Source organism: Tenrec ecaudatus, chromosome 2, assembly GCF_050624435.1.
Source record: "Tenrec ecaudatus isolate mTenEca1 chromosome 2, mTenEca1.hap1, whole genome shotgun sequence".
In the NCBI taxonomy this organism is placed as follows: Eukaryota; Metazoa; Chordata; class Mammalia; order Afrosoricida; family Tenrecidae; genus Tenrec; species Tenrec ecaudatus.
Genome location: NC_134531.1, coordinates 50,735,527 through 50,760,228, shown reverse-complemented (window position 1 = coordinate 50,760,228; position 24,702 = coordinate 50,735,527).

Below are 24,702 nucleotides of genomic sequence, written 5' to 3'. Positions count from 1 at the left end.
CGTGATTCCAGAAGTTCCACCACCCATATTTCACATACCAGCGTGGTCCTCAGTGGTGATCAGGGGTCAGTAGAGCTTCCAGCTGAAAAGACTAGGCAGAGAGGCTTGATTATCTACTAATAAAAACTAACGATTGAAAATCTTGCAGGTCACAACTGAATGTTATCTGACTGCTTTGCTTGGGACACTTTATTGGGAAGGATCAAACCCTCGAAGAGGACAGCCCGGCAGGTGATGACAAGGGCCCACAAGGAGAAGGGAGCCTCTGAGAGAGATGGAGCGGCACACGGCCTACAGCAATGCAAACATGCCAGCGACGGAGAGGACGGCTTCGAAGGAAATGTTTACATCCACCAAGTGGAACAATACACAATAGGAGACGGTTTTGTTTTGTTTTGAAGTTGTAGATTTGATTTGGAATTTTGGTGAAATTCCCATCTGGATTCCACCAAAAATGAGAAGGACGTTTTTCCAAATGGGCAGTAATAGAAGCTGCTCTATGTTGACCTTCCTCAGCCAGCCAGGTTCACCTCCCTCATAAGCTAGGAACTCTCTGGGCAAGGAAGTAAAACCTTTTGGGGCCCATTGCCACCAATGAATTTGCAAGCAGGTCAGGGCTAAATTTGCATATTAAACCAAAGGAAATGAGACACCTTGAAAATGTAACCTAAGCCCAGCACATCACAGATCTCTGAGGAAGAACGGACCAAACCCCAACTCCCTGCCAGACACACAGGGGGAGGAAAGCCAAGGCATGAGTCCCTCCACTCACTCCAACCATGTCCAGTACAATCGATTTGATCACAAACAGCAGAGTACTGAGTGCCACCTCTGTACCGAATGCTGGATCCTGCTGGCTTGGCACAACCTGGGTGAAGCTTAACAGACACATTGAGATTCTGGTTGTTTTAGCATGCACTTCCTGAGAACATTGTTCACGATTTCATGGCTCACTGCCTTATCACGTTAAAACAATTCAGGCGTTCCATCGTCTCTATATTTAGAAGTTGTTTGATGTTACACTATGATGATTTTCCTAAGAGGTTTCTAAGAACTTGAAGTGGGGCGACAGCACCAGCTTCTATTTTAAGTGTTTGTTCATATTACACCCTGACGAACATAATGTAGTTCTCGTGGTCATGTGTTGTCAGAATTACTATTTACACATTGCAAATAAAAGAAAATGAGACTTGGGAAGGTTACTAACTTGAATTAAGTCACTGTCTGGTCGCAGAACTAAGGGGTTTTGGACACAGGATCTGCTCTGCTCCCTTATGCTTTACAAGCAACATGTATACGGCCTAAGATTTTATGTGGAAAGCCTTGTCCTATAAACTTTTTAATAGACTTGTGTACTTGTTTTAATAGTATCATTTCATGTATTCCCACGACATTCATTATTGGTAAACAAACAGCAAAATGCTCTTCACTTTATAATTGGGGAAAACCGAGGCAGATAGAAGCCCAATATATTTTTTGCTCAGATTACCTAACACATTTATGCTAGGGATGGAATACAGGCTAATATAGTTATTCCTGAGCACATAGTTTTCCCCAAATTATATCCAGCTTTATTAAAAGATACTTTTCATAAACAACCATGGCATTCAGGTAGGACATGGGCAGATGACCGATAACAGTCTACAACTTTCAAATCCCTTCTTCAATGGATTGCCCAAATCAGAAAGCTACTACAAAACCCACTGAAGTCTTCATCGGCTGCTCTGAACAGGGAGCGTTTAGAGTGAGGGTTGACAACTATACACAAGCCAACCACGACTTTCCGAAAATGAAATGAACACGGCAGTATTACCCATCTGAAGATCCACAATCTGAACAAAGGAAATGCCTTGAGCACATCTTGGTGAATTGTTCTCACTCTAGGTTCCCTGGTATTTAACATGGAATTTCCAGTAAGACAAAACAAAATTAAACTAAAGCAAACAAGCAAAAACCACGGTTAAGTAAGGGTGGGCAGACTTTCAGAATAGCAGCCATTCGTGGTTTTCTCCTGTCTCTTCTTTCAGAAGTCCCTTTGCTGGATCTGCCTCTCTGTTACCATTTGCAAGCCCATGACTGGGTCTTTGGATATCTTCTTGCTCTACACTCACTCTTGTGGTCTCATCATCCAGTCCCATAACTGCAGCCCATGCATACCTCCACCCCATGTTGCTTGCCTAAGAAAAGAGGCTAACACACCTCCTCCAAGCTCATGTAGCCATTTGCCCATCTAGCATTAACTCTTTTTTTTGGGGGTGGGTGTCAATTTATTCTTGAGATTTTAATCAAAACCCAAACCAATTCACTGCCATTGCGTTGACTCCACCTCACAGTGACCTTATACAGGGTTTCTGAGGCTTTGTAAATCTTTATTTTTTTTTCTCCCACAGCACAGGTGGTGGATTTAAAGAACCAAAATTGAGGTTAGTCGACCAACGCTTACCTGAACTCCTTATCTTCTCCCCTGCATCAATCAAGCCCAGTCAGGAAATCAGAGGCAACTCCATGCATTCAATGTAGGTAAATTACTTATGAGGTGTTGGAAGAGCTGGAAGAGCAAACAGGAAATGGAAAGATCTGAAGGAGATAAAGGTTCTTCTTTCATATTACCTTTCTTTATATTACCCCTTCTTGGGGTAATATCCACTGATCAGCTCCTAATTTGGGGCTCACAAGACTGATCTTTTGGAGATGCTGGGTGGCAGGCCTAGAATTATTGGACCAGTGGTAAGGCTATCATGAATTTGCTGTCCTTGTCTGGGCACCTGGCATGGTGTTCACCCTACCCATTCATATCTCAGCAACTGCCAGCAACTGTCCCACAGGCAGGAAGATTCTTCTTCTGCCTTGCCACCAGGGCCTCCTGGAAGGTCAAGAGCAAGGGACCTTGAAAAAGGTAGTTTTCGGACTCCTAATCCCAGAAATATAGTGTGGTGCTGAGAAACACAGTTATCAACCAAATCACCCTCCAAATCTGCTCCATTCCAAGTCTTCTATCTTTGCAGAGGTTAATTCCAGTTGCTATCTATTCTTGACTTTTAGTTTTCTGGAGCACATTATATCTGATGTATCAGGAAATTTTGTTAGTTCCAGCTTTATATCCATAACCAGATGAGATCTCATCACCTCTGTGCTATTACTCTGGCTAAAGTCACCTTCATTTCATGTCTAGATGATTGCAATAGACTCTTAACTGTCAGTCCTGTTTTGACTCTGCACCCCTACAATTCTTTCAAACAGAGAAGGCATAAATCAGACTACAAATCACTCTGAAAATGGTGTGTGAGGTCCTCTTCTCCATCCTTTCCCTCATCTCCTCACTCTTCTCACCACAGGGGCGGCATCTGGCTAACATCCTACCCTGCCACCTCTCCACACCCCTGCTTCCTTTTCCTTTCTCTACACGGTTTATCACTCTCTAGCTCACTGTACAACTTAAAAAGTATGCTTACTGATTACTATATGCACCATCTTTCTACAGATCAGCACCAGGATAGAAGGGATTTTTGTTTGTTATGAATGTATGACAAGTACCTAGTAGTGGTACCATATAAGATTCTCCAAGGGGTGGGTGGGAACAAGAGAACAGGTAATCTTATTGAATCTCCTTGTTAACATGAAGCTTGTCAATAAATAATTACTCAACATCAATTTAAAAAATAGAAACACATACCTATATATGTCCATCTATGTGCGTAACATGTGCATGTCGATAGATGTTGAGAGGTGCCATCAAGCCTATTCTGGCCAATAGCGACACTATGTACAACAGAACAAAACCCTGCCCGGTCCAATGCCATCCCCACAATTGTCCCTATCCCTGAGCCTGTGGTTGCAGCCACTGTGCCAATCCATCTCCTTGAGGGCCTTCATATATACATGTGCATACACAGTTTAGAACATTTTATAATACAGAGGAATAGATTATTAAAAACTCACAATGCCATTACGATTTAGAGTTGACTCAATAGTGCTGAGTTTATGATGAGCTTGTTTTGTTCCTTGGTTCTCCTTTTTGTGGGCTGTTTGATACATCAGTGTGGGTGTGGGGTCAAGTATGAGGCCCACCTTTCCACAATGTGGCCGGGCAGGTGCGTAACTCTCAAGTTGTGCTATCACTTCACACCCGTCTGCTTTTTTCTCACCCATCTCTTCAACTTTCAGGATGACTTGGGCTCTCTGAACGGGTTTCTCTAGCAAGAGCCTGGTGTCTTGTTTCTATTGATACGTGCACATTCTATTGTGCTTTGCCCCTCTTTCACACTGAGGACCTGTTTTGAACTTCTATCCAAAGCCAGCCCTTCATGATTTCTCGCCTAAAATACTGCTTTCGCTTTGTAAGTTTCCCTGGCTCCTATTTTCCTCATTTATGCCTATTATCAACACCATTACCAGAATAGTTTTTTTTTTCTAGAATAGTTTTCATTACTCCACTTTCCCACTCAAAAATATTAAATAGTTTTTCAGTGCAAACCAACTTAAGTACATTAAACTAAGACAAGGTTCTGCTCTTAACTCATGTCCAATAATGATTGTATTCCCTGTTAAAATGCCTTTTCTAGTCTCATTTATTCCACAACCTCTTTAGTCCTTTAGTTTATTCCACAATTCTCTTTAGTCCTATAATTCCTCTGGGCTGGATTCAAATACTCCCTTTGCCATGGAAAAAAATTTTGATCTCCTTCATATTTATATTTACTTTCCCAGATCCTTATCTGAATTCCATAAAACACTACACTTAATATTTCTTTCATAGCTCTTTTACTTTTATATCTTGCATCACTATCCTATTTACTTGTCTCAACAGACGTCTCGTGGATACCATTTCAGCATATCTGCCCTCAATTGTCTCTAGCTTCAGCTTCCACGCAATCATTTCTGTGGGGAATGTGATTGATTTGGGGGTGGCAGAGTTTTAACCTTAATGTAAGCACCAGCGGATAGTGCCTTTCACCATAGCCATGTCCATTTGCCTCTGCAGATGAAAAGCATAGGTTTTCGATGAACCCTGTGTGGTTATGGCCCTGTCCCAGCCATAAGGGGAGAAGGCCGTAGGTCTTTTGCCAACACACCTAAGCACTAAAGGATAAATGAATTGCCATTTATTTACTAAATGAACTTTTCTGAGATGTTATATGATTTCTAAGAAGATGATTCTGTATGACTGCTCATCAGTCACATTTCAAATTCCAATTCACCGTGGTTGAGACAATTCTGACTCGTAGAGATCCCACAGGACAGAGTAGAACGTCCCCTTTGCGCTTCCGAGGTTGTAACTCTTTACAGGAGCAGCACCTCTCATCTTTCTCACTCTTTCCATGGAGTTGAAATGGGACGATGTTACTTTGAGAATGGAGGTGTCTCTGAATCAAGCAATGCTATTTTCAATCATCTCATATACATAGGACAGCTGGACCATGCCTAAGACAGACTGAAGGATTGATGCTGTTGAATTTTGGCACTGGTGAAGAACATTAAATACGAGGGGTCTTCAAAAAGTTTATGGGAAAATTCCATTATTTTTCAATTCCCTTTTCCATGAACTTTGGAAAGCTACTTCACATACCCTGGGCTGTAAGAAAAGCAAACGATCCTCCTGGAAGAAAGTGTGAGCAGAACACTCCTTAGAAGTGAGGCTGCTGAAGTCAAAGCCTTGGGGCATGTCTGCCTGAGCAGTCCCTGGAGAAAGACTCCATGCTGGGAAAGTAAAGGGTCAGCAATAGAGGAAGGCCTCCAGTGAAATGCACTGACCCAGCGCTACCACACTGAGTTCACACAGAACAGTTGGCGAAGGCACTCGCTGGTTTGATGCTTGGTGTTGCCATGGCGTTTGATTTGTGTGATTATTATCTGGTGTGTGGAAGCCTTATTAAAGAGTCTGGTGAACTGATTAGTACAAATAGATCAGAAATACAAAATAATCTGGACAGAGAGCCCAGTCTTTGATGTAAATGTTACTTTGGCCCCTTTGGTTACTAGAAGTTTTTTGCTTCAGGATACATAAAAGCATATAAGCAAAAAAAACAAACAAACCCCAAGCTGACTCATAGCTACCCTTTAGGACAGACTAGAACTGCCCCTGTGAGTTTCCAGGAGTGCAACTCTTTGGAAAGCCCTGCTTTCTCCAGTGGAGCAGTTAGTGGTTTCGAACTGCTGATCTTGTGGATTGCAGCCCAAGTTGTGGGATCCATTAACATGTTATATGCTTAGAATGGGACTTATTTTGAGGATGAGAAAGGTGTAAATATATTTGCAAAGAATTTCTTGGAGCTGTGTGCCAATGTGGAATGTGGAAGGGTCTACAAATGGAGACTTCCCTACCTCATACCTGTCCTTTCCCAGCTACCTAGAGGTGGAGTCAGTTTCTTTCCATCTTAAACTTGAGTTGACCTTTTGACTTATTTTGATCATTAGATTGTGCAGAAATGACACTTAGCCAGAAACTGGGCAGGTTCTTTTTTTTTTAATTTCAGTTACCTAAAACACAAATGTATGTGGAAGGAGAGGGGCCACATGAATGAGCACCGAGGTACCAGGCTGTGAATGAGTTCTTCTCAGGCCTCGAAACCCAGGCTGGCTGTCAGCTGAAAGTAGCGGAGTCAGTGACCCTAGCCAATGCCTTTGGTGCAGAAGATGGCTGAGCCGCAGTACCTAAATACTTGACCCACCGAATTCTGAGGACAAATAGTCACTGGATTCTGGAGTGCTTTGTAGACAGCAATGGGTATTTTTGCAACATAAAGGAAGGCTCCTCTGATCTATTCTTGACAATCTTTCCTAGGATGTGAAGACAGCACAGACTTAAGTCATGCAAACAAAAGTTGCAGAGGGCAATTCAGGATTACAGCCTTTTCTCATTTTACTCTTTTGAAATAGTGTCCTCTAAGGTGGGGTAGAAAGGGGGAACCAATTACAAGGATGTACATATAACCTCCTCCCTGGGGGTCGGACAACTGAAAAGTGGGTGAAAACCAAAAAGTGGAGAGCAAATGTTTTGAGAATGATGATGGCAACAAATGTACAGATGTGCTTGACACCATGGATGGATGCCTGGATTGTGAAAGAGTTGTACGAGCCCACAATAAAATGATTTAAAAATAAAGAAAGAGGAAAAAAGAAATAGTGTCCTCTAATCATTGGACTCTAGCACTTGAAGAGCCCACTCAAGTGAATCACAAGTCTTCATGAATTCAAGTTTTAAAAAGGTTACTGCTTCTCTTTTATGTCCCAGGTACTGTGCCAGGATCAAATGGTGTAGCAAGGACACCTGCAGCAAGACTGCTCTTACAGAGCTCCAACTCTAGTAGGAGCAGAAATTAATTAAGAACCGATGAGACTACGGCAAGAAGTTCAGGCTACACTGAAGGCATTAGCTAGAAACAGGACTCCAGGGTTTGACAGAATGCTAACAGAAAGGTTTCAACAAGTTCATGAAGAACTGGAAGCACTCACTCATCTCTGCCAAGAAGTTTGGACCCAGCTACCTGGCCAATCAGCTAGAAGAGAGCCTTATTCATGCCCATTCCAAAGAAAGGTGACCCCATAGAGTTTGGAAATTATTGAATAATATTATTAATAGCTTATACAAGTAAAATTTTGCTGAAGATAATTCAATAATGGTTGCAGCAGTACATTAATAGGGAGCTGCCAAATATTCAAGCTGGATTAAGAAAAAGACATGGCATGAAGGATATTGTGGTAGTTACATAATCTGGTGTCAGTTTGGGACTTGAGAGGATTAAGAGTGAATGGATGGAGTCTAGTCTGTCAATTGGGTCACAGACAATGAGGCCTCTGTGTGGGCATGACCTTTCCCTGAGGGTTCTGGGAACTCCTGGATTTCTCTCTCTCTCTTGGTTCACTCCCTTTGAGAAATTCTGTGGAGAAGACAAATGGAGAGAGGATGATGGAGCCAGACTTCTGGAGTGGGAGAAGCCACATGGACACCCCTGCCAGCATTGAGATGCTTACAATGCCACTGGATCCACAAGACTTCCCACCCACTGGCTGTGATCTTCCTGTATTCAGCACCATTGCATGCATTTTGTGAGTCAGCAGAGGACTTTCTAGATTGGTATCAGATATATGGGCTAATATCAGACTTATGGACTTGATCTGGACTGGGCTGGGATGTTTTCTCAATATTCAATTGCTCTTGTATATAAACTTGTCTCTTATACACATATGAGTCTCCTTGAATTTGTTTCACTAGTCTACTCAGACTAACACAGACATCAATCCTGATGTCCGATGGATCTTGACATAAAGTAGAGAATACCATAAATATGTTTACTGTGGATCATAAAACAAAACAAAACAAAGCAAAAACCAACTTGGATAACATTGAGAAAAATGGAAATTTCAGAACCCTTCATTGGAACCAGCAGACAGCCATTCAAACAGAACGAGGGGATACTACCCACTTTAAAATCAGGAACGGTGTGTTTCTGAGTTTCACCATCCTCATTAAACCTATTTGTTGGGCAAACAATTTGAGAAGCTGGACTCTGTGAAGAAGAATGTGACATCAGGATTGAGGAAGCCTTATTATCAATTGAGGAGGCTTCACCTCGGCTGGGGTCAGTTTTTCAGTTCTTGGCATATAACAATTTTCCACTGTCGCCCCAAGTCAACAGAATGTCCTCCAAGGTAAACTTTAATGGAAATTCAAGTCCAGAGAAGGGTGGCGACATACCTGTCTTAGAAAAGGTGATTTCACTTCTGTTGGTAAGTAAAACAGGAGGGACAATCCACAACTGAAAAATAAATAAATAAAAAGCTTCACATGACTTATATAGATCCATAATGAGAGAACACGCACAGTATTATGGTCCTAATTGGGCATTTTGGACCCAATTTCTATCCAGTCCTTGGTAACCCAGGCTGTACGCTGTAGACAATTGAGTCTTTCAACTTTGTCTTTTCAAGGTACGCAACATCCTTCATAGGACACCCCGAAAGATTGAATTGGGAAGCCCATCTAAGCAAACTACACTTTAACTTAACCACACCTGTAGCAGATTAAAGGTACTCAAATACCCTCTTAGGACTTAGGGCTGATATGCCCTTGTGTGAGAAGAAGCAGGTGACTACTGTCCCCAAGTGAGGGACTTGGAAGTCACTGGACTTTGGTTCAGATCTCTTGCTTCAAGGGTGATCAATAAATGTCAACTTAAGATGATCATTTATTTACTCTTTTCTTATTCTGTCTCTTGTTTTTATGACATGACCCAGTCCAGCAGGCCTTTGTGAATGAGCATTATTGAAAGCTTTGTCCTATCTCCAACCCTCACTGTTTGTGCATATGGTGTCAGGGGAGCCAGCCCCTAACAAATCATCACGGGTCTGGTAGGTGCAATTGTACAGCGATAAGTAAAGATTATAGTAAAGTCATAGGGATTAAGAGAGATAGAAGAGAGATCAAAATAATGGAGTAAGATACATTTCATAGTAGCATGCTCATCTCAGCCCAGCTTGGTGGTCCACGTGGAGATGGGAGATGAGAGGGCAGGAAAGCGACAGTGAGGGTGGGGGAGGGGAAGGAGAAGAAGGGGAGAGGGGACATGGGAGTGAGGACTGGGGGACAGAGGACATGGGAGAGAGAGCTCTTTATTTCTAACCAAGGTTATATATCTTTGGGGGCATGCAAGCCCCTTAATTACAGGTAAAGCCATACATCACAGGAAGGGGTTGCACTATAGGTTATACAGTAATGAGAGGGGGGTGATCTAGGGGTATATATGTAATAGGAAGGGGAGGGATTGGGGACACACATGTGACAAGAGAGGCGGATCCTAGATTCAGGATGGCAGCCTAACTTTGGATGTCACTGAGCCGATTTGACCTGTTCTCTGGCCCTCCATGGAAACAATTACTATCCTTATCAGTAGGGTGTGAACCCTATCTACAGTGGACCAGACTGATGTCTGAATGCCTTCAGGGAAAATATCTCTAAGCATCTGACCTCCCACCATGTGCTGGCAAGCAGTCTTTAATGTTTGGCATATATTTTGGGGAGACAACTTGGGGGAAATCTTTCTGTTTCCCACAATACGGTGTGCAGTTTCTTAAATTTTTATGTTGACAATCTATGTATGTTGATCTGAAGCAGTCCTATACAAGTATACTTCCTTTGCTCCGGAGTATCTTAAATTCTATACCTGGCTAAATTTATGATAATATCAATGAAATCATCCTGTGCCCCATGGGGGTGCTTTATAATGTTCTCCAATAAAATAATGATGTCTCTAAAATGGGACATATATTCATAGCCCTAATCTAAAAACAATTAGTTTTTATGACGTGGCCCTAGTCAGTATTGTCCTTCATGAAGAGATTATAGAAGACGTCACTTTGATGACTAAAGCGCACCGGTTTCCAGCCTGTTTACTTTCATTTGCCTCATATGCATGAGAGTTGAAAGCGCAATCAGAAAGACCAGAGAAGAACTGATGCATTCCGGTAACAGTCAAGGCAAAGAAGAGTGCAAGAACGGGGGACTGCTGCCGGAAGAAACAAATCTGCAGGAAGAATGGCCGACTCTGTCATCCATGCTTTGGGCATGCTATCAGGAGGGATCAATCCCATCACGTTCGGTAAATAGAAGGTAAAGGAAAGTGAGGAAGAAAGTCAGGAGGTGGGTTGACACAGTGGCTGCAATGGTGAGGTTGGCGACTGTCTGGTCACCATTTGGTTCTGTGGTGCACAGGCTCCCCCTGAGTCAGAATGGACCTGACAACAACAGGAGAAGCAGTTACAAACGTGATGAGTCTCATGAAAGGGCATTGATTACAGGAGCAAACACCAGGGCATGCGATCCCGTTCAGGAGGGTGTTGGTATGGCAAGGTTTATCTGCAGAAGTGAGTGTTAGGTGGAAGCTGGAGGAGTGGTATTCAGTCAGGTGAAGTGACTAAGTTAGTGGATGAACCAGACAGAACTAGACAGAGACCGTGCAGAGAATGGCCTTGGTGTCAGGAAGTGGGGTTCAATTCCCTAGATCTGCGGTAACATGCTGTCTCTATGCCGTTGTCTCGTTTCCATTGGGTGGCATTTCCGGGCACTCCTTGCTTGCCCACTCCAGAATGAAGGTCCATTCAGTTGCTTGAAATGGCCAAGTGGCTGGTTGTTGCCTTCTTTCCTCATGATCAGTTCTTCTCCTCTCTGCTCTAGGCGCTGCTTCCCACAGCTCCTCAGGCCACTCCAATGGCCCATTCCCTCAGGGTCTCATGAGTTCTCCTTACGGGAATCCTATGACTAACTTTTTTTTTTTTGGTCCTGGGTATTAAATGCCTTTCTTGAATTTGGTCTCTATTTTGGATCAGCACATAGGCACTCCCTCCAATTCTCTTAACACACACACACACACACACACACACACACACACCCTGACCATATCATTCCAATATCAAGCATTCAGGTAGAAGGAACAGAGAAAAATATGCCTGCTCTTTTTAAAATATTCCCAACCACCGAAGTCCTCCTATGGAAAGGTTAAATGTATCTTTTCCCCTCGATTCTCCCAGAGTCATTGAACATGGACTCTATCAGTTGTTTGACGTACCTTTTTGAGATTCAGTTTATCATTTATGAACTGGGAAAAATAATTAGCTCTACCCTCAAAGAACTCTTGTAAGGAATGTATTGATTTATATTCATCAAATACCATTCAAAATTTAATTTTATTACTTTTCTTGGTCTGGGAATTCAAAGTGGCCTGTGTCTGATGTAAGCGTGAATCACACTATTGGAAAGGTTAAAACAGCAATTGTAACCATCCCCATCCCCCTGGTGGAGAACGTTGCTGTTGACGGGTGCCTTTCCATTGACTCCAACTCTGTGCCCCACAGAAGGAAGCTGCCAGGGCCTGGGCCATCCTCACATTTGCTCAGACGTTTGGAGCCCATCGCTATAGTCACCTGAGGGCCTTCTTCTTTTTTTGCTGCCCCTCCACTTCAACAAGGATGACGTCCTTCTCTGGGGGCTGGTCTCTCCTGACATGTCCAAAGTATGTGCGAGGAAGTCTCCCCACTCTTGCCTCCAAGGAGCGTTCTGGATGTACTTCTCCCAAGAGGTACCTGCTTGTTCTTTTTGGCAGTCCATGATACTGGTCTTGGGGAATAGGTAACTTCAGTCTCAGGAAAATATTAGAGTGTAGGAAGTGGCTATTTAAAGACTGGGACCACTGGGCAGTGTGCTTGGGTGATGGTCAGAAGTTGGGACCTTAATGAATGCTGCTGCTGCTGCTGGCAGCGAGGATGATGATGATGGTCAAAGGCATTGCACATACTAAGGCTGCTGCATAAAAGGACTATTGGTTATTGTAAGGAGTTAGCCATTTTTCTAATGATGTTATTGGGGGAGGTTTCATTTCTAGATGAGTGAGCAATGAAGTTCAACTGCCGTGGGCTGCACTCTTAGGCTTTCTAATTGACTGCTTGACCGCAGTGCCAACTGGCAGATACTCACAGTGGCAGTGGCATCTGGATGGTTGGCTTCACACAGAGCCTAACAGTTGTGTTTGAAATGCCAGTCAATTAACCACACTCTCAATTAACTAGTTTCTCAAACACTCAATGATGAGCTAATACCTTGTGAAATAGTCTTGTGGGTTTGGGTGGAAGACCATGAGCCATATTTCATAATTCAAGATCCATGGACCTTAACTTAATTTCTAGGCCAATGACCAGGAAGGTCTTAGGGGAAAGCCAGGTGGAACAAGATAGTCATCCTGTTAGGTTATACTAACCAGTGTTCTGTTAGACCTCCTGGTGACAGTTGATGCTGCTATGGAAAGTCTATGAACTTTCCAGGTGGCCAGGATGCTACTTTGCAAGTTACCAAGTTTCAATAAATTAACTAATAGTTTGGTGACAATTCACATCTGGAGATTTGAGACCTTTTTTGTTTATTTTTTTTAAAGTAATGTTTCCATAGGAAGTACAACAGGGCTAAAGTGTAATAAAATATCAATTGTTGGTTCAGCTTCCACGTGCAAACTCACCAGATCCTGCTGTAGTCTCCTACTGGGACCTGACACATGATAAAGTAGCACGAAATGGGTGGCTTTTAAAAACAGAAATGTATTGTCTGACAGGTTTGCAGCCTATGGCAACCAAATTCAGGGTATTGGCAGGGTTGGTCTCCCTCCCTCTGGATACTAGGGGGAAAGGCTTCCAGGTCAGAGTTTCAAACTGACCAGTTGATCCCAGGAAGAAAGTGGAAGCTGTCTGTTCCTGTACAGATTCACAGTTTAAAAATTCAAAGGAGCAGCTCTCCTGGCCCATGGGTTCACCGTGAGTCAGAATCTACTCAATGGTGGCAGTGGGTGCTCTACTCTAGCAAGGCCTCATTTATAGAACAAAAGAATACTGCATTCCAAACAGTCACCATTCACAAGTATTGGTGGGCACCATCAGGTTGGTTTGGACTTATGCTGACTCTGTGCAGTCAGTATGAAACACTGACCGGTTCTGTGCCGTTGTCCCCCTAGGTGAGGTTGGAGTCCAGTGTTGAGCCACTACGTCAGTCTGTCTTGTTGAGAGTCATCTTCTCTATCTCTGACCTTCTGCTGTACCAAGAGTGATGCCCTTCTCTAAGGTCTGGGCCCTCCTGCCACCATGTCCAAAGTAGATCAGAAGTCTCACCACCCTCGAGTCGAAGGGACATTTTATACATATGGATTTTTCAGACGTAGATCGGCCAGGTTCTTCTCCATCTGTCTTAGCCTGAAAGCTCTGCTGAAACCTGTCCATCATGGGTGACTCTGCTGGTATTTGAAATACTGATGGCATGGCTTCTCATATTACAAGAACATGCCAACCACCATAGTACAGAAAACTGACAGAAACGTGGTGGACATTCACGGTTACCAAATAAGAAAGACGAGTCCACTACTGTCAAGTTAGTCTTGACTCCTTGAGACACTCTGGGACAGAGCAGAACTGCCCACAGGTGCCAAGGCTGTAAACCTTTACAGGAACATACCGTGGACATCTTTGCCCCACAAAGTGGTCAGTAGATTTGAACTGCTGAACTTCCAGCTAGTAAGTAAGGGCGTAACCTCTGTAACACTAGGGGTTAGAATTTCAATGTCACTCTTGGGAGACACAATTAAGTCCATAATTGTGCCTAGGCTCAGACTGGCGCCTAATCCTGTATTTTGTTCCAAGGCATCTAGGATCTGACGTGCTCAACAGCAGTTACTATTGCTCTCCCTATAATATTCGCCATCAGTTGGTGCTTCTAGCGACTTAGTGTCTTGGCAAAAGCCTGGCCTTGAGGACAGTACACTGAGCTTACCTCCCAGCTCGGCTGGGTGACCTTGGCGAATCAAGCCACCTAATCTATTATGCCCCAGGCTGGTTTATAGTCTCCGCCTGTTTTTAAGCTCTCACCCTGGGCAACTTATCTACTCCCCTAGCTACAGCTGTTAGTGCATATATATTCAGTAATTCACTTTTACTCAACAACTAGTTATTGACTGCCCACTCTGTAGCAGGCACTACTCTGTTGCTAAAAATAAAAGGCACACTGACACACCCCTGCCATCATGGAGCTTCTTTGGGCAATAAATAATTCCAAGGTCCAGGAATGACTTAAATAAAACATATACATTGCTAGAAGGTGCTAAGTGCTAGGGAGAAACACAAAGTGGAGAAAGGAGTGAGCCCATGAGGAGTGGGGTTGCTAACTTTTAGAGAGAGACAGGCTGGAGGTGCCTCAATGACACAGTCTTAAAGTCTTCCAGTTGGGGCAGGAGTGAGCCATGAGGGTCACTGGCACGAGCATTCCAGGTAGCGGAAACAGTGAGGGCACGGGCTCTGAGTGGGCCTGAACCTAGAGGGTTTGGGGCACAGCCGGGGGCCCGTGTTGCTGGAGCTCGGCGATCAGGGGAGAGAGTTGTGAAAAGCGGGATTGGAAAGCATTGCAGGTGGTGCAGAGGCAGAGCTGGTGCCCACCAGGGGGAAGCCTGTTGGTATTTGTGAGGACTTCGGTTTTTACAGAGAGTGAGAAGGATGACAGACCACTGCAGGGTGTAAGCTGAAGAGAGATCGGAATTTTGTTTTAAAAGAATCATGTTGCTTGCTTGGGGAGCTGGTGGTAAAAACAACACAAAAGAAAACAGTCTACTCGGAAACAGCCAGATTAGTTCATGGGTATCTGCAATGATGAGGACAAAAAGTGATAGTAGGTTGGACCAAGTTAAAACAAAACAAAACAAAAAACACATGCAAGATTCAAACCCATTGCCACCGAGCCAATTCTGACTCTGAGAAACCCTGTGGGATGGAGTTGAATTTCTCCTTGGAGTTTCTGTACAGGAGCAGACAGCCTCATCCCTCTTTCTCAGAGCAATGAGTGGATTTGAACAGTCAACCCTTTGGTTAGCAGCACTTTGCTTATTTCACAGTGCCACCTGGGTTCCTCACACCAAGTTAGCAGGAGTGACAAAAAGTAGTGTGGTTGGTCTTGCATTAAAGGTACAGACAGTAGGATGTGCAGAATGACTCCCAAAGCTACATCGCTGACTGTTCTCTTTCCCAAGTGCTAATGCCACGGCCATGGGCAAGCCCATGGATATCTTAGCGCCACCCAATCCAAGGACTCCTTCTCCCACTTCCACTTTAATAATCTTTTCTTTTATTATTTTTTCTTGGAGACACCACTTTGGAAACATAAAAAAAATCATCATTCTCATTCTCCACATATAATAGTTGAACAATTCTAATGAATATTTTCACATATCACTTGAATCCAATTCCACTATCATAGTCCTCGTTATGTTTACATCCTTTCCCTCCCCAAGATTCAAGTCCACAATACTGAGTGCCTACCATATGCAAGACACTGCTGGAAATGCAAGGAGGAGTCAAATGCTATCACAGCCCACAAGGTCTTTCGCTAGTATAGAGGGCCAGAAAATCATGAGCATGGTCAAAACACCAAACTCACTGCCACTGCGACCATTCTAATTCATAGCGACTGTATCAGTCTGAGTAAACCAGGGAAACAAATCCACAGAAACTCATATGTATAAGAAAGAGTTTTATAGAAGGGGTAAATGTACATTAAGAAAGCATCCCAACCCAGTGCTGCCCAAGCCCATAAGTCCAACATTAACCCATATGTCCAACACCAATCTACAATGCCCTCTTAAATCTCACAAAACAGACACAATGACACCGACTGCAGGAGGAAAGCCGAGTCAGTGAATGTGTGGTAGGGTCTCCACACGGCTGCTCCAGCACCCAGGGCTGTATTGGGGTAGGTCCACGTGGCTTCTCCCCAGGGATGTCTTGCAGGAAGTGAGCCTTGCCAGTTGAAGCAGGGAACTGGCTAAGGCAGCTGCACCCTGGTCTGGCCATCAGAAAGCAAGAGACCCGAGAACTAGAAAGGCGAGGCTCGCCAAGCCATTTATCTCTCCACCCTTCAATTAACCCCACATGTGTTTATCGGCCAGGTTGGCACAATAAACCTTAACCATCTCAGCGACCCTATAGGACAGAGTAGAACTGCCCCTTTGCATGTGCAAGATTATAAATCTTTATGGGAGCAGATATCCTCATCTTTCTCCTTCAGAACAGTTAGTGAGTTCAAACTGCTAACCTTGTGGTTAACAATCCAACATGTAACTCATTGCACCACTTGCCTAAACATAGGTCCTGGATTGTCCCATTACATTCGGCAATTTACCTTGAAAATATTTCCGTAAAAGAAATACACACCTCTACTTAACTTTTTGTCATCCTCCAGTTTTGTCATCAATAGAAATCATCTCCTCCTTTAAAGACAAGCCTGTGGGAGGAAAACAAAATTCTCTCTTCATATTTTTGATTCAAGAAACCAGTAAATTGGAAAGTATTGAGTAATCAGGGAGGCAAAGAAACAATATTTGCCTCTTGTTCTCGAGGTCAGAGAAACTGAACCCAATGCATCCATGAAACAATTGGAATCGGGCAAGAACAAGAGAGAACTTTAAGAAATGAAGCGTCTTTTGGGAAAACAAAGGAAATGCCCTAGAAACCACAGACTCAAAGTGAGCACCCAAGACTGAACAGATTAGGCGAAGTGAAAGGATGGGAGAGGAAGTTCCACTCTGGATCAACGGCAATCTCCTCTACTAATCTGTAATTCACTGTGACAATCTGTTTTCCTAATGGCCATCTCAATCTGAGAGCTACCTAATTAGCTGGATGAATATTTTAGCTTGATGTCATTGCATTCAGACCTTCTGCCCAGAATCTCCACTTCCGTTGGAACGCTCTGTAGCTGTTAGCTTGGGAACTTCAGCCTTTCCTGCCATTTTCTGTAGCCCTCTGCTCTAAGGGAGAGTCTTTTTGGGTCTAGCAAAGCCTGATCCAGAAGTTGGGGTACTTTTCTTTGGGTGTTTTCAAATGCTTAAGTATAGCACAGTTTTTCCCCATGGGCCCCAAACAGCTTAGATTTCTAGTTTAAAGTCAGAAGGATCTTATTATGCAATTTGTTTCCATTATTTTCCTCATTTTGCCTTGGATTGTTGATCTTTAGCAACCAGCTCTTCTACAAAAACACACAGGGCATCCTTTAGCACAATATCCCTGTGTTTCACTTGGCTAGATAAAGGTGACTATGCCAAAGGGAATCTTAGAACTTGTCAACTGAATCTTGGGTAAGCCCACTAGTGTTTGAGTAGACAGATGACCATTTCCCTCCCTTTCCCTAGAAGCGAGACCGGGACTTAATTTTGCGTAGACACGTTGGTCAGAGCACTTGTCCAAGAATGGCGCTGGAGGTAGCTGAGTTTTCTTAAAACTTAAGGGCGCCCTCGAGTGGCACATTCATTTCAAAAGCCTGACATCTGATGGCGGCCCTTCAAGCTTTGCTTCTTAGGAACTGAAGAAATAGTTTTATTCAAGGATCAAATCTATCACGTAGGCCTGTTTATTTATTTATTTTCCTCTCCTCTCCTTTCCTTTTTTTTTTTTTTTAAAAAAACAACACATCAGTCACTGCCCCAACCCTTGTTAACCTTACACACTCAGAGCATTGACATACTGTTTGCTCTAACTACCACGAGAAAGAGGCTTAGATGCACATACTGATGGATGCTTTTGAACATGATGGATGGATGGCCTCTCAGAACATTGTTGTGGGAAGGATTGATCACTTTGGAGTGATTAATGCTGGTTGGTTTTTAAGAATGGGAGGGAACGTGAGAAAATAAGCAGAGGCTCTGAGAACCCCCGAACCCTGATCTTTTTCCTCCTGCACACGCGCATCCTCGAGAAGCACAATGAACTATCTATCCCTCACAAAGCAGCAAATACTGTTTATTGTAGTCTGTAGCCCCTTGTGAAATAACAGTGGCCACATTACTGGTGGGATGAATATTTGAAGACTGACTTTGAGTACAAAATCATTGAAGCATTCTAAGTAGATGTATTCAGAGGCTGGCAAATCACAGCCCAGACTCCTCGCATTCCACTGTCTGATAGGAATGAGCTGGCTGATGGGAGAGATTGGGGCGGCCCAGGGGCGTGGCTGTACAGTCTCGGAGTACCTGTTACCACTTTTGATCAAACCCAGCAGCTTCCTAAGATACAGTGAAGTGCTGCTTGTTCTTATTGTGCACCACCCCGAAGTCAATCAGAGTGCTTCGATCAAAAGTCAGTACAGGCAGACATGGTTTGGGGTCTGGGAAGGCAAGATTCTCACATACAGTCAGGCAGGGGATCAACCTAGAATGAGGCTCAGGCGTATGCTTTCCCAGGACTTGGGTATTTTGTGCAGACCCAAGTAAGGGTTAAAGCAAATACCCAAGAGCTCAAAAATTGCAGGAACAAAAAAGCAGAGTTTTATAATATAAAGCTTTAATAATGGAGGATCAACTTTAATCGTGTTGCACAGTTAACCCTATACTAATGTAGTATATTTGCATTATACTAATATAGTATATTTATATTATACTAATGTAGTATACTTACACTGTACTAATGCATACATGCACTATGTTTGCATTATATTTGTTATGCTTACATTATATTTACTTACACTAAACCTACAGTATAAATATAATATACCTATACAACACTAATGGAGTATACTTCCACTATATTAATGGAAAGATTGGTGGTTTGAATGTGTCCAACCTGCCTGAAGGTGGTGGGGGTCAGGGAAAACCTGGTGCTGTCCCTCCATAAAGATTCCCAAACTCACTGCCAGTGAGCCAATTTTGCCTCAGAGTGACCCTGCAGGACAGACTAAACTGTTGAAGTGAGTTTCCTAGGCTGAATTTTTATGGGAGTAGAAAGCCTGGTCTGTCTCCCATGGAGCAGCTGGTAGTTTCTCATAGCTAACCTTGTGGCTAGCAGCTAGGTTAGACAGGGTTCTCTAGAGAAACAGAACTAGGAAACTAAGAATTTTATATATATTTAGATAGATAACATAAGAAATAAACAGTTAATTATGCTATAAAGAAGTATAAATGGCCCAGTGCAACTCACTTCCATGAGACAGCTAATGAACTGGCAGTCCTTCAAGTCTTGAGGGCCCCCGGGTAGTCCTCTGTAGAGCAATTCAGGCTATCCGACCACAGGCAGCAAACAGCAAGGAAAGTCACCAACAGTCAGCCAGATGACAGGGTCTGACAGTCCCCAGCTCAAGAGATGTATATTCCAGTAGTGTAGCGAAGCAGGTCTTGAAGGAACTTAAAATTACAGTGACACAGTCCATGGGTTAGGTGTCCTGCAGATAGTGTAGCTTGAAAATTGAGGCACAAAACCAGCAAGGCAGCCGCACACTGGTCTGAACATCAAAGAGCAAGAGTCAAGACAGGCAAGACTTGCTGAGCCATTTATCTCTCTGCCCTTCAATTAATCCCATATGTGTTTATTGGCCACGTTGGCACAATACACCTACCTATCACACACAGCAGCAAAACGCTACATCCCTGGGCTCCTTCCACTGAGCCACCTCATGTCAAACACCAAACTCACTGCCACCGAGTTAACAGTGACTTATGACCCCCTGTGTGTTTTGAAGAACCCCCCTAACTGTTTAAGGGAGTAGAAAGGCCAGTCTTTCTCCTGCAGGGCTGCTGGTAGTTTTGAACTGCTGACCATGCTGTTCACAGCCCAACACATTACCACTACACCACCAGGGCTTCTGGTCCTGAGTGATCAAAGGCTCTATAAAGATGACACCTAATAAAACACTAGGGTGGAGTTCTAGTCCTACTGTTCTCATTTTCCCAGCTCAGGCAAGGGAACAGCGTACCTTCTCCCCATTTTTTGTTCCCTTACCGTTCAAAACTACTTCCATGTCCTTAACAGACTGGCAGGCTGGAGGGGTTTCATCAAGGAGACTGACAGGCACCCTTTCTCCCTGTTTCCATCAATGGGTGTGCTTGAGATGAAGGGGGCAGCACCCATCCAACAAAGGGCCCCCCTGTCGCAATTCAGTGAACACACTGGGCAGACAGGAGTAAAAGGATTCAAATCCCCAGACGGGCTTTTTCCGGATTTAGTTTTATGATTCACACTGACCACAGTGGGCGCCCCTGTGTGGTCAGTTCTGGCCATGCAGCTTTTCTCAATGAGCATTGTTGATACTATGGAGCACTGTGATAGGGGCTGCCCTGTGTGTTTAGGGTGTTTTGACAGTGTACCCGTCCTCTGAGTAACACACATGGTTAAGTGTCTGACTACTAGGCAAAAGGTTAATGGTTAAAATCACCCAGTAGCATCTCAGAAGACAGGCCTGCGGGTCTGCTTTCTAAAGGTCACACGTTTGAGAACATAATGGAGCAGTTCTACTCTGGCCACGTGGAGATGCCAAGTGGCTTGGAATGGATTCCATGGAAACTAACAACAACAATAACAACCCCCTAGATACCAGTAGCACCAGCCCTGACCCTCCTCTCAATTCTGATCATCTCCCAAATCCAAACTCACTGCTATGTGGCAGTGGAGAAAGATGTAACACTCCGTTGTTGGAAAGACTTACAGTCTCAGAAACCCTAGATGGGGTCGCTAAGAGTTGGATCAACCCCGTGGTAGTGGATTTGGGGATTGGAGAGACTTTTAAAAAATATCTTCTTACATTTCCATATATCTCTGGGGGCTGGGTTGGGGCAAAATTACTCCTGTGATGAATAACTGCTGTTCTATTGAATGTTTCTGGGAGTCCATCAGTCCCTGGGCAGCCCCTGGGTCAGAGCCACAGCGCCATGCTCACGGCAAGGTCTATGGGTCCTGAGACATCACCTCATCTGAAGACAAAACAGCCATTTCAGAACCTCTCAGCACCCTGTTCTTGATCGTGGTCACCTAATGCTCCTTGGAGAGAAACTGAGCTAGATCAGAAGTTGTGCCGAGCCAGAAACAGCAGAGCCGTCACAGGATACACAGTCAGTGCCCATGCTTTATAATCCCTTCCTAGGCCAGCATAGCGTTCACTCTCACTGCCATTGAATCGAGGCTGACTCGTAGTGACCTGATAGAACAGGGTGGAACTGCCCTCACACGTTTCTGAGACTGTAACTCTTTACAGAGCCAGTCTTGCTCCCTTGGAGTGGGCTGGTGGTTTTGAACTGCTGGTCTGCGGTTAGCAGTCCAATGGGTAACCATTACACCACCAGGGCACCTTGCATAGCATGGTGTTGATTCATATTCATTCTCTCTCTCTGGAATTGCTTAAAATTAGAAGATAGGACCACCCATGTATGTCAGACAGGGTTCTCTAGAGAGACAAAACCAGATTGCTAGTAATTATATATATATATATACATACATATATAAAAATAAAGATAGGTAGATATATAACACAAGAAATGAACAGTTAAATTATAAAGCAGTACAAATGGCTCAGTGCAATTCACTCCTGTGAGAGAGTTGTGAGACACGGGCAGTCCTGTAAGTCTTGAGGGCTGCCAGTTAGTCCTCTGTAGAGAGAGATAGGCTATATCAGCACAGGCAGCAAACAGCAAAGCAGGTCAACAACCATCAACCAGGTCACCAACCGTCAGTCCCCAGCTCCAGAGATGTACATTCCAATTGTGTGGTCTTAAAGGGACCTCAACTTACAGTCACACAGTCCACAGGTTAGGCGTCCCACAGGTAGTGTAGCCTGTAAATTGAGGCACAGAACAAGCAAGGCAGCCGCACACTGGTCCAATGATCAAAGAGCGAGATACAAGAAAGGCGAGGCTCACTGAGCCATTTATCTCTCCGCCCTTCAATTAATTCCACTTGTGTTTATTGGCTGGGCTGGCACAATAAACTATCTCAATCCACTCCTTGCCAACCTGGCACCTGTACACAATTTTTTAGCCATATATACCTATATAATTTCCAGACACTGATGAAATCACACTTACACTTATCATCAATTATCTACATACATATAAATGAAAACACTCTGAGTCCATTTGTATCTGATATATCATACCTGAACAAAGGAAAGATATTCAATAAGCACATAAAAAGAAAATACATTGATAAGTACAAACCTCGCTTTTGCAATTGATCACGTGGTCATAATTGATAGGTAGAACTACCTTCTACTACTACCCATTCTGTATTACCTTTGTCCTCAGCAAGCACCTCAACTGGCTGTGTTTTTTTTTTGCCTGGTGGGGTGACCCAGATCTTCATTCCTGAGGGGTCTTTGTCATTATAAGTCCTGTCAGGATTGGGTTGCTGTAATTTGCCATTTATTTAATCACAGGGCATGGTAGCACTAAGAGTTGGCCTGTGGGATCTCCTGGATTCCAGACATATTCTTCTTTACCTCCATTATGTAACACCAGTCCAATTTCTCCTTGGTTATCAGGATCAATCACAACACTTAGTACAGTGACACCCTTCCTGACCTGTTGATCCAAAGGCATGAGTGCCCAGGGGGCATTCTCAGCTGCCAGTTCAGCGGAATCCGTGCTGTTTCCAGGTGGGAGAGTTCTTTCCTTCGGGACCAGGGCCTCCAGGCCTGAGGAACACAGGGTTGCTGGAACAGGAAGCAAAAATGCTGCAAGGGGATCACTAGGAGTAATAGTGAGTGGTGCCACTCCAGCTTCCACCCCTTGGTTCCTGGACCCTTGAATTCAGGCTATTGGAGACACAGCACCATATATTGGCCGCTGGTTTAGAGCGTATACAGCCTCCTGGAGCACATTGTCCCAGCCACGCAAGTTGTTGCCACCTAGTTGGCACCTTAATTGTGTCTTTGGGAGCCTATTCCATCGTTCTATCAAGCCAGCTGCTTCAGGATGATGAGGAACATGATATGACTCGTGGATTCCATGGGAATAAACCCATTGCCGCACTGCATTTGCTGTGAAGTGAGTTCCTTGATTTGAAGCAATGCTATGTGGGATGCCATGCCGGTGGATGAGGCATTCTGTAAGTTCACGAATAGTAGTTTTGGCAGAAGCATCACGTGCAGGGAAGGCAAATCCATATCCAGAGTAGGTGTCTATTCCAGTAAGAACAAAATGCTATTCCCTCCATGATGGAAGTGGTCCTATGTAATCAACCTGCCACCAAGTTGCTGGCTGATCTCCCCGAGGAATGGTCCCATATCTTAGACTTAATGTTGGCTTCTGCTGCTGGCAAATGGGGCACTCAGCAGTGGCAGTGGCCAAGTCAGCCTTGGTGAGTGGAAGTCCATGTTGCTGTGCCCAGGCATAGCCTCCATCCCTGCCACCATGTCCACTTTGTTCATGTGCCCATTGGGCGATAACAGGAGTGAAAGAGGAAAGAGGAGGACCAGTCTCCACAGAGCGTGTCATCTTATCCACTTGATTATTAAAGTCCTCCTCCTCAGAGGTAACCCTTTGGTGAGCATTCACGTGAGATACAATTAACTTTACTTTTTTGGCCCATTCAGAGGCCTATCCACATACCTCTTCCCCACACCTCCTTGTCACCAATTTTCCAATCATGGTCCTTCCAATTCCCTGACCATCCAGCCAAGCCATTAGCCACAGCCCATGAATCAGTATGCAGTCTCACATCTGGCCATTTCTCCTTGTATGCAAACTGAACGGCCAGGTGCACTGCTCAAAGTTCTGCCCATTGGGGAGATTTCCCTTCACCACTGTCCTTTAGGGAGATCCCAGAAAGGGGCTGTAGTGCTGCTGCTGTCCACTTACGAGTGGCACCTGCATATCGTGCAGAGCCATCTGTAAACCAAGCATGACTTTTTTAGTCTTCAGTTAAAGTATGGTAAGGAACTCCCCAGGAGGTCATAGGTGCAGACTGGGAGAAAGGAGGCAATGTGACAGGAGTGAAGACTGTGGGAATTTGGGTCACTTCTTCATGCAGCTTACTTGTTCCTTCAGGTCCTGCTTTGGCCCAATCTCGTACATACCACTTCCATTTAACAATGGAGTGTTGCTGCGCACGTCCAACTTTATGATTACGTGGGTCAGACAATACCCAGTTCATGATAGGTAATTCAGGCCTCATGGTGACTTGGTGGCCCATGGTGAGGCGTTCAGTCTCCACCAAGGCCCAGTAACAGGCCAACAGCTGTTTTTCAAAGGGGGAGTAGTTGTCTGCAGAGGATGGCAGGACTTTACTCCAAAATCCCAATGGTCTACTCTGTGATTCACCAATAGGGGTCTGCCAAAGACTCCACACTGTATCTTTATCTGCAACTGACACCTCTAGAACCATTCATATGGTCTCAGTGGCAAAGCAGCTTGCACAGCAGCCTGAACCTGT